A 15,000-nucleotide genomic window follows, 5' to 3' on the forward strand; every position below is an offset into this window, starting at 1 on the left:
CTTGGGTAGTGCCATAACCTCTATACATGGCAATCCACTGTCTTGGGATAGAGTTCTCTTGCTTCAGGGTACACTCAGGCACACTATTCTATCTTGTTTCTCTTACTTTTGTTTGGTTTTTGAAGTTTTTGTAGATTATAAAGGTAATGTTTATCTAAATGTTGTTACGGTTCTTAAAATATCTTATTTTAATTGTTCATTACTTTTCTTGTAGTTTATTTATTTCCTCGTTTCCTTTCCTCACTAGGCTATTTTCCCCGTTGGAACCCTTGGGCTTATAGCATCCTGCGTCATCAAATTGGGTTGCAGCTAAGCAAGTAATAATAATAATAATGATAATAATTTCCTCGCAGGAGAACGTAAAATCAGTTAACTTGCAATTGCGGGTACTCTAAAGTGGCGAACACGTTTTGCTGATAAACTTTATCTATTTCCAATAGGCTTTATTGCTTCCATTTTGTTACTCCAGTCGCCGTTGTCTTTGGATATCCTATGAAAATGGAAACTTTTTTTTTAAAATATGCATTCTCTTTACTAAGCAGCTTAACCCCTACAATTGTTTTTGGTGTGTAAGCAATTGAATTTTAGTGACAATGATAAAATAATGGAAATTAAGTTGTCTTGAGATTCATAAGGTTAAGCTGCCTTTTGATTTTTCTACTTTAATGAATATTATTAGTTGGACGTATGGCAGTGTTAAATGCTATAGGATTTGCAATAAAGGATTCTGAGGCTAAGCAGTCATATTGTGGACAGAGCTAAGCAATGGGTGGGAGACTGAAATTTTAATTGGAATTTCATGGATAAAATCGTCACAGGATTCCTGCAAATGCAGAGCGCGTCTTACGTATTTAAAAAGTTTCAAAAACTTATGCAACCACAGGTTTAAAGGCCGCTCATGAATGGCAGAGACAGGAGGCAGTGACAATGCCCTAGCTACCAGGACAATGCTCAACTAGAGACTGATCAAAATCATATATGCATATGATCAGCGCCCAAGCCTATTCTCCCCTCAAGCTAGGACCAGGGAGGCCCAGACAATAGCTGCTGATGACTCAGCAGGTAAACCTATAGGCTCCCTCAAATTCCTCATATTTAGCTCACAAGGATGGTGAAGTTGCAGACACTACAAGAAACTATCGAGCTTGAGTGAAACTCGAACTCCAGTTCGTCAAATAGCCAGGCCGGGACGTTTCCAATAGGCCACCACAACACACGAATTTCTTTTTTTAAACCCCCGACTATCAAGCTTTTCTATACATATCACGTAACTAAACATCACAGTTAAACATTAATTAGGTCTTTCTGAACGAAATAGCCACTGTACATCTAATCTACACCCAGGTCTATATTCTATAGACCTTGATCTACAAAGTCCTAAGTTTTTCTTTTAAATATGGAACAGTTTACAATTACGTTTGTCACTAAACAGTCACGGGGAACGGGTTTTCCAAATGTTGCATATCTCTGAAGCTAATATTTTTTTTTTTCAGTGGTTAAAAGGCTAGATGATAATCAGAAACTTATCAACATTCAAGAGATAACATCTAAAATTAGATTTTTTTTATTGTCAACAAACGATGTCATTGTCAACTTCATAAAAAATATGGATGAACCTTTTTTTATAATTCTTATGTCGTTAAAATTTTTCATTTTATTCTTACAAATAATTCAAATAAATGTAATTACTAAAATCAGAAGCTGCATTACCTTCCCGCACTGGACTTTCTGAATAATTATCCGAAAGTACCAGTGACGTAGATTTCTTGTTATGACTAGGGCAAGCGAAGCGAGTAATTTAGTTGTACATTCATGCCTATATTTTACTCAATTTCATATATTTCAGTGATAAGATAAATGGTTAAAAAAGTCTTCCCATACATCAATTCATGAAGTAAGTATGTATATGCCATGTGTGAGCGCAGAGATCGATATCTAATCAATACACAGATATTTAAAACTGCAAGTAAGACATCCACACTTTAACCAAATAAACAACTATTCAAATTTCTGTTATTTAATTTTCAGATTATTATAACTATAAATCATAGAAATTATTTGAACTAAAAGTTCAACTAACAAGTGCGCATAAAATAGATATAGGCCTAACATACAAATTACTAAATTACAGATTATTAAATCCTTTATCGTCTAAGACAAAGTGCATAAGTATAGCCTTATGCTAACATACTACCATCTCCTTTGCTCTGATTTTCCTTACGAGTCCTTTGGCCAGTTTCTAGACGTCCACATTATCTAACTCATGTTTATACGTTACGACATCCGACGCATTCCAAGCGCACATACACATTCATGCAAATAAAAAATTTTATGATCGTAACAGTATCTGACGCCAGCTTAGAAAAGCCATAAACTAATAGGGTAACTACTTATTTTCATTTTTAGTGATTGGTGACTGGTGTAATCATAAAAAATAAAAAATGATTACTTTCAATTATGATTGTAATGAAGATGAGTTACATAATTCCTGATTGAATTACGGGGTGAATGATTACACAAGGCATCCCCTCCAACTTAAATATCAGGAGGTGCAACCCCTTTATCTCCCGTGATCTACAACCATGATTGCAACCGACCCTTGATAAGTGCAAATATGCGCATAATGAATTTCCTTAATTTCATCAAGGAGTAAAACACTATCAATAAGTGTTATGTCAACAAATACATTCCATAATAATAATAAAAAAACAAACTTGAGAGATAGTTGTGGATTGTAACATATCGCAACCCAATCTAACTTAATATAACCCAGCAACGGAAACCTGGCACTAGGTCGTAAAGTTCTGACAAGACAAACATATTTATGCTTTGGTAACAAAAATTTGACTGACATTTTAACCTTTTTAAGAAGCATAAGTTTTATAGATATGATTTAAGTTTACATTTATCGCAGACTTTTATCTCATAATTTATTTGTATCTCGCATATTTATTTTATTTTCTTTTTTATTCATTATATTTAATATATACAATATTTCTCGTCCTGATTTTATGTTACTTCTGCAAGAGTCAAGCTTGACTCATTGAACTGGTAAATCTCCTCCTTCTAATAATGATGTAATATTGTTTCCCTTGATCTTCAGTCCACCCGAAGTCTATCCAAAGTCTTAGTTAATGCTTGAGGTAGTACTACCAAAGTGCACTTAATCTCTGGATTTATTACCGTGCAGAGTTGTGGTGACCTGTTAACAGCGTCCTTGCCTGGTGATCGCCAGGCTGGGATTCGAGTCCCGCTCAAACTCATTAGTTCCTTTAGTGGCTGCAACCTCACCATCCTTGTAAGCTAGGGACAGAGGGGGGGGGGGTTGAAGAAACTTATAGGTATATTTGCTGAGTCATCAGCAGCCATTGCCTGGGCCTCCTTGGTCCTAGCTTGGGTGGAGAGGGTGCTTGGGTGCTATTCATATGTATATATGGTCAATCTGTAGGGCATTGTCACACTTGATAGGGCAATATCAGTCCCTTGCCTCTGCCATTCATGAGCGGCCTTTAAACCTTTAAACTGTACATATGGTAAGTCTCTAGAGAATTGCCCTACTTGATAGGGCAATGTTACTGTCCCTTGCCTCTACCATTCATGAGCGGCCTTTAAAGCATTTAAATATGTTTATAGTTCCTCGAAGAATATCTGCCAGAAGTTTCGTTTTTGCAAGAGGTACCTGCAACTTATAAAAAGGGGAGGAGACGAGGCATAAATCATGCAATGATTATTCATTTAACTTTGTATCAGAATCAATATTTCGAGAGTTTTGATTTAGCGTTTTGAACATCCACCACATTTAGTGATTTATGTAAACCTCAGCTATTTTTTTTTTTATTAAATGGTAAAGAATGATTTTCGTATATTATAAAACTAACGAACTAATATTAGTTAAACTTTAGACTATTTAACTCAACCAATTGTTTTATTCATTCTTATTTCCTTGAGAGTGGTTGTTATGGCTGCAAAAAATTCATCTAGACACAAGACAACTTTAGGGTTTCTCAGTATACCAAAATATAAATTGAAGTAGTTTTTATTTGGCCCATGTTAGCGAAGTTTCTTCATAATAGGGCTTCAATAATATTAAAAAATGAAAACTTATATCCGCCATCATTTCTTATCGGAACACGTAAACTAATGCCTAAACTACTGGAAACAAACACAGGAAACAACATACAGTGCTGTACATACAAGCTTTTTCGCAAACGCTGGCGTCAAGTAACTAAGGGCTGATATTTCCAGAGAAATCAGATGTTGCGTCTTGAACATGTAATTATTATTATTATTATTATTATTATTATTATTACAGACTAAACTACAACCCTTGCTGGAAAAGCAGGATACTGCAAGCTCTATAGGGCTATAACGGGGAAAATAGCCCTGTGAGGAAAGGAAATGTTTACGCAAAAAAGCTGCTGAAATCCAATCTAATACAGTTGATTTGAAATAGCGTTCTTTGAAAAATCTATTGAATTTAGGATGCGTAAAGGGTACTTGCAGATATGAGATTTTTGTGGAATGGATTTATACACTGACCGCAATGCCGGTGGTTTCTTGGGGCAGAGGCAACGCTGTAATGTCTACAATCAAGACTTTGAACTACGATTACATTAATTGTTCAGTTGAATCTGACCTGCAAAGTAAGTTGCTCTTGAAGTTAATACACTTAAATAACAGTACGCAGATCTCTACATCTCATCGCTGCATCTGAGTAGAGTTTCAAAGACAAAAGTGAGAGGGTTCTGAGCTTTGAACAGACGAGTCTCCATGATAAGCTTTGAAAATCCTCAAAATATGCAAGCAAGAGTGTCGCGTGCTCTGCACCAACATTACATTTACACCGAAAAAACATCCTGATCCATTGCACTGCAAATCTAACATGAATAATACCGGTTTTTTATGTTTTATCTAAGTTATTTTACTGGAGTAAAAATTGCATGTACTGTAGATCTTGATATGATAACCTAGTATTCGTGGTGCTAACAAACAGACAAGATTTAGCTCTGAAATGTTTGTGTGTAGATTGTATCTGTAAGATTAGATGCAATGCAGTCATGTCAAAATTAAAAAAGCTTCAGACCCTGTGGCCTGAAGATTTTTTCGAAGCTGAATTTCATGATTATATGAACATAATTTTGTCCAGACTAAACTGCTAAAGAATCGAAGAAAATTAGTCAAGATATGACTAAAATAAAATAAAAAACAAAATTATCAGTCCTTTTCAAAGCTGGTTCTCAAGTTACATAGCTGAAATGATGACGTATCAAACATTATTTGTCACTACAGCTCCTTGCAAATTTTCAAAAGCTAACGCCGCTGTGACTGTAGCGATGTTATGATCAACATCGAGAGACTTTTGGCTCCATTGGTGAAAATGTCCCCCACCCCAACCAAAAAAATAAAATAAATAAATAAATAAATAAAGTTTGAAAGAGGTCATAATATCTATCTTTAATTGTCAGAGGAATGTTCAGATTCAATGGCATCCGAGAAGGGAATTATTTTCCCTCCCTAGGAGCTACTGATTTACTTCCAGGGATAGAAGTTCTGAGAACATCCAACACCTCGCACCGATACGTATAACATTAGGATGCAGCGACATTACTGGCACCATGACTGAAAATTTAATGCCGACGAAGACATTTGGTGACATGATTAAGCTCTTGTATAGTAAAGATCTTACAAGTTTGTATCAAAATAAATAAAATTAAACTTATCTCGTCGAACTAAATTAGATTCTCAGTTACAATTCGTAGGTGAATGAACTTTTGGTAACAGTGTTTGACAAACAACGGTCTTCTTTTGTCAACAGATGTGCAATGTTGATCAACTTCTCTATATCAAAATCCTCTTCGATAACCGTATGACTCCTTATCCTTCGCGTGCGCCATCAAAGTTTATTAACACTGAAAGAGGAGCGTCAGGTGGATCACATTTCCAAAGCCAAAATCAAGCTTCCAGAACCAGCCATCTACCAGTTTTGCATCAGGCAAGAAAAAAAAAAAAAAAAAAAAAAAAAAAAAAAAATGCGAGAGCTCCTGGAAGTTCATTTCCAGTTGGCTACGCGTTTTCCAGCTGAAGAGGCCACGCATCGCCCCTTCCATAATCATGGGGCAAATGTAGTAATCATTCCGTTTCGCGTCATTTATCAGCGTAATAGTTAATGAAGAGCTGGTTCATAATGAGGGAGTTAAAGGCTATTAATCCTCGGATGTGGATATTGCCCAGTAACTCAGAGGCTTCGTAAATGAAAGCTGATGATAGAGATTGCTTATTGTAAACTTATTTGTTATCATAAACATAATAGGAAGGAATGTGCTTGGCAGAATTTTACATCAGCGCGATTTACAGGTTCTCGTGTGCTTATTACGATTTCTTTCTGGCAAAAGACACATCTAGACTGAGCCTTACATCTTTCGTAAACATACGTCGTTAGTCTACGATCATAAATCGTCTGGTACACTGCCCTTAGGCGCTTGCCCCAAGCTTGGTCTAATGCTATAAATTTTAAAGAACTCATTAGCATCAGTTTATAATTTAATTTCAGATATACAGACACCGTTTCTTTCTGGGTTCTATATCCAGACAAATTTCTATAATCACTATGAAATAACACATCACTCCCGTAGCTTTTACTGCGAGTTCATTATTAGGCTTCTCCGGAATTTACATCCATAATGTTTGCGGATGCAATGTCTACAGGAGATTTGCCACGTCATCTCTTTCTTGTTGGTTAGGTGTTTTACTGTTTAATTTCTTAAGGGTTACCATTATTTTACAAGCACAAATACTGATTGGGAGAGAGAGAGAGAGAGAGAGAGAGAGAGAGAGAGAGAGAGAGAGAGAGAGAGAGAGAGAGAGAGAGAGAGAGAGAGAGAGTCTTTTACTGTTTAACTTCTTAAGAGTTACCATTACTTACAAGCACAAACAGTGATATATATATATATATATATATATATATATATATATAGAGAGAGAGAGAGAGAGAGAGAGAGAGAGAGAGAGAGAGAGAGAGAGAGAGAGAGAGAGAGAGAGAGAGATCCCTCTCTCTCTCTCTCTCTCTCTCTCTCTCTCTCTCTCTCCCTGTTACATGTCAAAGAAGGAAATTTTTATACATTTACCTATGGATACATTCGCATCATGGTTAATTTCTTACTTGCAATGTTGAGCATATAATAAACTTAAAACCCTTAAACCAAAATGTTCTGATTCTACCGCTAGAATTACATTTCTATTCTATGGATATTGGAGAAAGATGTAGAGAAGAGAATCACTACAAAGAGACAGTTAACGAATCATTCCACATCCCAGAATTGAGTCATAAGAGAAATTATCAAATATTGTTAACAAGATAATTAAGAAAAACGAAGCTTGCATCTCTAGAATCACTGTCTATCGATAAACTCCTGACACTGAAAATACTGGAATCGTGAAATCATGAAACCAAATAATCCTTCCTTTGCGAAAGGCAAATTTGACCACTATCAGAGTGTCAGTCATTTCCCCAAAAGACGCAACTCATTGCTTCAATGACGCCACAGCTTAAGACAAAAATAGATAATTACGCATTTACGGAATATAAGGACGAAACTAATGTATGATGGCTCAACGAGGAGTGTTGTAATGTATTGAAAATGCGTGTTTTATTCATGGCTTATTTGATAGGTTTTAGCTAGGTAAAAATATGTTAGGTTTAAGGGCGATATTTAATACCGAGTGTTTCACTCTTTCTGTCATCCATCCTTTCATCACATGAATCATTTCAGAGTCGAATGGGCATTTGCATAAACTAGAGATGTAAGCCTAAGACTAAATTCCTGTCTAAACAAAATAAGAGAAATGAAGCTCAATGACTTTCAAGCTCTCCTGGCAACACTATGTATCCTACCCGTCTATTAGTGAGTATTTAATTTACAAGCCTATGGTGCGCAGGTGTCTAAGATATACCGTACAAGTAAAAAAAAAAAAGCTTTAAGGATTCACTACCTTGTGAGCTTGGTAGTGCGGACGACGGACAAACATAGAATTCGCATATTTTCTCTAGGGTTGTGGAGGCCGGCGTGGTAACGTCCATGACTGGTGAATGCCAGACTACGGTTCGAGTCCCGCTCAAACTCATTAGTAGTGGCCGAAACCTCACTATCTTTATGAGCTATATGTCTATCTGTTGGGTCATCAGCAGCAATTGCATGGCCCTCCTTGGTCCTAGCTTGAGGGGAGAGGAGGCTTGGGAGCTAATCATATGTATATATGGTCAGTCTCTAGGGCATTGTTTGTCTCTGTCATTCATGAGCGGCTTTTAAGCCTTTAAACCTTGGAAAAGATATTGGTAGAGGTGGAATTGGGGTATCGTATACGATGTCTGAAAGGGAGTAAGGGAATGCGATTTAAAATTCATCTCTCCCATTAATCCATCGCCAATAATCTAAATGTTAAGAGCTTCAAGAGGTACTACTTAAAAAAACCGGAAGATAAATTCGACCGCTTGTTGCCTACCCTATGATTCCAATTTCATGATTCTGCGTGATTGCTCATGGAGTTTTCGGAAATGCTACAGACAGACCAAGTAGCTCGACACACCAATCCACTCTCCTAATATGCTCCTCTATTTTAGTTATAATTTCGTCTATTCAAGTGAAAATACAGAAAGATGGACAGATTTAGTACAAATGAAAATGTACGCATTTTTCTTTTTGAAAGCAAAAAAGATTAATTCTATTTCACCATTCCGCTCGAGTTCTACATTAGAAAAACATGAATAGATAAATAAAATAAAGGAAGGAGGGGAGGGACAATAGTCAAGCTTGACCCATTATAAATGTGTCATTTAACCTTCCTATTGACAGTGTTAATCATGAAACCCTTGTTTTCAAACTCAAATAGTTGGGAGTGAGTGGGTTCTTTCTTAGCATCCTTATTGGATTTTTAAGCAATAAATTGCAAAGAGTAGTAGTTGATGGGCACCATAGTGACTTTAGGAATGTGATATCTGGTGTTCCTCTGAGTAGTGTTCTTGGCCCACTGCTTTTCATACTATATGCACATGACATGTGGTTTGACCCAGAAAACAAGCTCGTTGCATAAGATGATACTACTCTCTTTGCCTCAATTCTATCTCCTAATTGTAGATCTAGGGCCGCTGAATCAATTAATAGAGATATGGCTAAAATTAGTACATGGTGCACTAACAAAACTCAAAGTATGATTGTAAGTAGGCCGAGGACAGCGGCTCCAGATCTCTTTATTGAAAACGTTTCTTTAACTCTATACGACTTTTAAAATTTTAGATATGATTCTTAATTGCAAGTTTACTTTTGAGAAATACATTCAGTCTGTTTCTTCCTCAATTATACAATAAGGTGGCTTATTGAGAAAGTCTTAAGATTTTTGGTGATCAATCTATTCTGAAGAAATTTTTTAATTTCATTCTGCCTTGTCTGGTCTTCAGCTGCTGAATCTCATCTTAATTTGTTGGACAAAAACTTGCGATCTATTATCTTTTTTTATTTCTGATATTGATATTAATTTCTGGCACCATCGTTCTGTTAGTATTCTATGCATGTTACATAAAATATTTTATAATTCTGACCATCCTATGCATTCAGATCTTCCCGGACAGTACCACCCTGTTCGTAATACTGTATGCAGTTAATTCCAACAGACGTGCCTTCTCTATCATAAAGCTCAACACGACAAAGTATTCTAGAAGTTTTATTCCAGCTGCGACCAGATTGTGGACTAATCTTCCCAATCAGGCAGTTAAATAGGTGGAACTTAATTAGTCCGAACTTGCAGCGAATGTTTTTAAGTTGAACAGGCTAGCATAAGTCTCTCTTCGTAGTTTATATAAGACAAATCTACTCTAACATTGTTGCCTATCTTAAGATGTTTTATATGCTTTATTCGCTGCTTCTCATTTAGTTTATTTGTTTCAATATTTTCTTTCGTCACTGGGCTATTTTTCCATGTTACAGTTCTTGGTCTTATAGCCTCTTACTTTTCAAGCTATGGCTATAGCTTAGCTAATAATAATAATAATAATAATAATAATAATAATAATAATGGCATATGAAGGTGATTTTTTTTGTTCCTTGCAAAGTTCCTCAGGGATATATAAATTTCCTACACTTCCTTAATTCTAATTTATCTATCATAGACCCTCTAAATCAGGTTATTCAAATAAAAAACAAAAAATCATGAGATTATTTACTGTTTGTTCCCTGTCTCGTTCTATGCCCTGATGACGTGATGGAGATCTACATATTATCTCTAAAGAGGTAAACAGAAATTTGGAATATGTACACTTCAAATCTATATGTAATTACAGCTTGAAAGCAAATAATCTCCCAAATATAATAAAGAGCAAGTCTCTGGCTATTATATATATATATATATATATATATATATATATAATATATATATATATATATATATATATATATATATATATATATATTCCCCGGTCACGCCCAGCTCTCCCCGACCCTCGGAGGAGGGAGAGGGAGTATTCCTACCATGGTGAAAGGGGGTGCGTGTGTATGTGGGCGTATATCTATCTAAATACTTAGCCGTCATTTTAGACCGGTCGCATACACTAGTAGTATATATTAGAAAGACAACGTTATCTCCGCAATGTTAGTCCTTGAAACAATAGTTGTTCTACTGTCTCTATAGGTGGCGTGTGCACTTTTCTAATGGACAGTACCTAGAAATTCATGTGTGGCTTATCAGGTCATGCATGTGTATTCTTCCCATCCTGCCATTGCTCCATAAGTCCATATCATAAAAGCTCTGAAATTCCCATTCTGTTGGTTTCAATGTGTGCATCAGTCACGAACGTGAGAGAAAATCGGTGTGATGATCCTTTTCCAAATCATTGACTTCCAGAACGTGGAATTTACCATGTTTTTTAATCTCTGATGCTACTTAGAAGTGTAAATGACTGCATTGACATACTTTTCATGCTTATGGTCTCTAACATAAAGAAATAAAAAAAAGTAACTTATGTGTATGAGCTACGGGTTTTCTAGGCACCCGCTCTATTTCAAAGACATCGCAAAGGTGGTTTTTAAAAGATTTCCATCGTCAAAAAAAAAAAAAAAAAAAATCATAGCTTTGTGGAATGACATAAATTCATTCCGACTGCATATATCTTTTAGTTTATAATACTGTATATTCTTTATTTCATAGGCATAATAGCGTTTTTTTCTATACAATTAATTGCGAAAATTGCTATCATAGGGAAAAATGGAAGAACAGAAAATCTGATATCATCACTGACTAAAACGTACACGAACACACACATGCACACACACACACACGCACACACACATATATATATATATATATATATATATATATATATATATATTATATATATATATATATATATATATATATATAAACAAGTCATAACTATAGCATTGGAGGTGGAGCTATAAAGAATATCACATGCCTAGCAAAATATCTACATAACGTAATCAACCGACTCATAAGAAGAAACTCAAATTTAACAATCATTGTGATGTGAAAATAGCTTAAACAAATTCAAATTTAAGTGGGGGAGGGGTATCAATCGAGGGTCCTACAACAGAGGAAACGAACTTCGCCATGGCCAGGGGTGGGGGGGGGGGGATAGGGGAAGATTTGTGAGGAATTTGAGATGGAAGAAATCTCACGACTAGTTAACTGAGGTTGTACACCTCATGCACCAATAAATTAATGTATGTTGGCGACATATGTTTCTTTTTTCTCTCTCTCTTCTTTTTTATACTTTCCTCGTATACTAATGAGCTCGCATAACAGACATCAAAATATCCAAACACGCAAGCAAACCACATTGTAAAGAGTAGAGCTGTTTCTCTGCCACTCTACGTTGTGGCTTGCTCGGTCTATTTCCCAAGCTCCGCTGTGACGTTAAACCACCTATTCAAGAGAAATAGGAAAAGGAAGAGAAAAAGAGAGATTATGAACATCACAGTTTCTATACTATATTTGATATTTAAAGCGATGGAAGACTAAAATTGTTAATTCAAAGTTATTACAAAGAAACAGGAGCTATTGTTTACATGATGATCAACTACCTTATACCGAAGCAAGCAAGATAATCGCAGTGCCACATTAGCAAATCTGGTATAAATTGCTCTTGTAAGTTGAATTTTAATTTAGAAAGACCAATGACTTTTTGTGGGAAAAAAAGAAAGAAGAAAAACAATTATCGGCTGTATCCTCAAACCCGGCAAACGGAAATTCACAAGAAAAAAAATTCTCTGGAGATCACAGAAATACTTACTGCTTACTCATCCCAGCATCGGCTCGAAACGATGACATTGAAATTTGATAAACGAGGGAATAAAACGAGACGCAAAGCGAGTCTCTCTCTCTCTCTCTCTCTCTCTCTCTCTCTCTCTCTCTGACACTAACTTGAAGTTAGCGTTTTCTATTATTCCCGAGTCTGAAATCCAGGCATCCTTCCTTATCTGCAAACCCGAGTGTCACATAATTCGTGGATTTTTTCGTCGAATGGCAACCTCGCTCTCTTCTCCGTCAAGGGACATAGGAGAATATAAAGTCCAAGCACGTCTATACTAGACTATACCTTGGTGTGCACAAGCATTCACACACACGATCATCGGCGTACACAAGACTTCGTGTACGTTTTCCAGCTGCGCTTAGCATATGGCACATCTGAACGCCGGTTTTCATAAGCAGTTAACAACATGCTCCGATCTTCGATCATGGTGGCAGTCAGTCACCTGTGCATGTCGACGTGTTCGTCACAGCGGCTGCGAAGCCAATTCTTAATTCGCCTCGAGAGATAAATAAACAAACAAATACAATTAGGATCCTTCATAATGCTAACAAGGTTCCAAGGTCATTCAATTGCAGTCTGTTTAACCAAGGTAATCGTTAATAAGCAAACACGCGCACTTTGATTTGTCCATGAATCGGCAGTTTTTCATTTCTGCTCTTTCAAAGAAAAGCCTCTTGCCATTAAAAACGATATAAACGAAAAGTATCATCACTTGAGAGGCAACACAATATCAAGGAAAGAAATACAAGACAGTGTGATGAGTCTAGGCGGGCACATTAGCAAGCGCGTCCACAACTGGATATCATCATCATCATTCACCCTCCGTCCATTCTGAATCTTCGCCTAAAAGGCTTCTCGGGAGACATTTTCTGCTGACTGTGTCCCCCTTGCCTTGCTGGGGACGCCACAAGACGACAGTATCCTGAGGCAAGTCCGCTGACACCTAGACCATTATGAATTTCAACAGCTAAACCACATTTGGGCATCATCCCAGACCATTTCGGTTCCTTGTGCACACACACACACACACACACACACACACATATATATATATATATATATATATTGAATGGAGAAATATTGATTTAAAAGTTCAAGATAGAGACGATTGGCGAAAACTAACCGAGGCCCTTTGCGTCAACAGGCGTAGGAAGAGATGGAGATGACGACGATGATGATGATTTATATATATATATATATATATATATATATTTAACATAAACCGACCTTTTGAAAAACAGACGATGAAAACTGAAGCAGCACAACAATATTTAATGGTGAGACTGATTTCCATCGAAATAATGACAGAGAGAGAGAGAGAGAGAGAGAGAAGAGAGAGAGAGAGAGAGAGAATTTCTAGAATTCAAAATGCGCAATGAAGTGAGCATCACGGTGCGCCTCCCATCAAGTTATTAACCTGCGCCTCGAGTCATTCTCAAAAGCGAAACGTAAGTCGTGTGCCCCAAATAACGATAATCCCAAAGGTCATAATATCTCCGCAGGCCTTGCGTGTCTGATGTCAGTGAGGTCTTCTATGATGTCACACGCTACTTATTCATTAATCGAAGCGCTAGCCTTAACATCTGTCGCCGCTGGTCGCGTTTGAATATGGAAGGACGCATCCAGAACCGTAGGAGCGCCAACGCCTGGTCAAGTACTGATTTAACAAGGGCATTTATTAATAGAAATCTTCCGGATATAGACACTGGAGATTTTCGATAAAAATGATGTAGTTTAGGATAACATTCTGATCACAGAGAAGCACCATATCTTTCTAAAAGAAAAAAAAAATATGTATTTTTCTTAACAAAAGAAATATCATCAAATATTATTAAGGATTGCGGTCACCGGAACACAAACGGGGACTACCTTGCGTACTTCATTTTTGTACATCTCTCTCTCTCTCTCTCTCTCTCTCTCTCTCTCTCTCTCTCTCTCATAAACCACCATAATTTCTCTGGCAATCATATCTTCAATCTCGTCCCTTTCTTTTTCATTTGAGGAGACTCACAAATAAGACTCACTGATAAGAGTATGTCGTTGCAAGCATTCAATTGCAATTAATTCGAATTATTCCTAAAATACACATTTTTGACTAAAAAGGTTTCTTTTGAACTATTACCTTGACACAATCTTATCTGAACTCAAATACGAAAAGGAACAAAATAGATTTCTTAGCAAATATTTCAGGCTTGAAGCAAATTTCAAAAGAAAAATAACAAAGTTTAATGCGTATCTATTCAAACGAAGAGAACAGAATAATTTACTATTATCACTAGTACTAGCTAAGCTACAACCCTAGTTGCAAAAGGAGGATGCTAATAAGCAGGGAAAGATTGCCCAGTGAGGAAAGGAAATAAGGAAATAAATAAACTACAAGAGAAGTAATGAATAACTAAAATGAAATATTTTAAGAATAGTGACAACATTAGGATAAAATATTCTAAGAACAGTAACAACATTAAAATAGAGATCTTTAATATACAATATAAACTATAAAAACTTAAGAAAAAAAAAACAAACAAGCGGAAGAATGATAAAATAGAATATTGTGCCCGATCGTACCCTCAAGCAAAAGAACTCTATGTTGAAATGAAAGACTCACGGGAAAGTGGTCCACTCCGACCCCCACAAGGATCATGGACTGAGCATCCGTTCCCAGGTCACGGAAGTTGGGAATCATG

The 15,000-nt window shown here is 36.4% G+C and overlaps 1 pseudogene; it reads right to left on the reverse strand.

The window, feature by feature from the left end:
* The window catches only part of LOC137644591 (uncharacterized), a 61,967-nt pseudogene that overhangs the window by 23,088 nt on the left and 23,879 nt on the right, over positions 1 to 15,000 (reverse strand).

This window comes from Palaemon carinicauda, chromosome 1 (assembly GCF_036898095.1).
Source record: "Palaemon carinicauda isolate YSFRI2023 chromosome 1, ASM3689809v2, whole genome shotgun sequence".
NCBI classification, from domain to species: domain Eukaryota; kingdom Metazoa; phylum Arthropoda; class Malacostraca; order Decapoda; family Palaemonidae; genus Palaemon; species Palaemon carinicauda.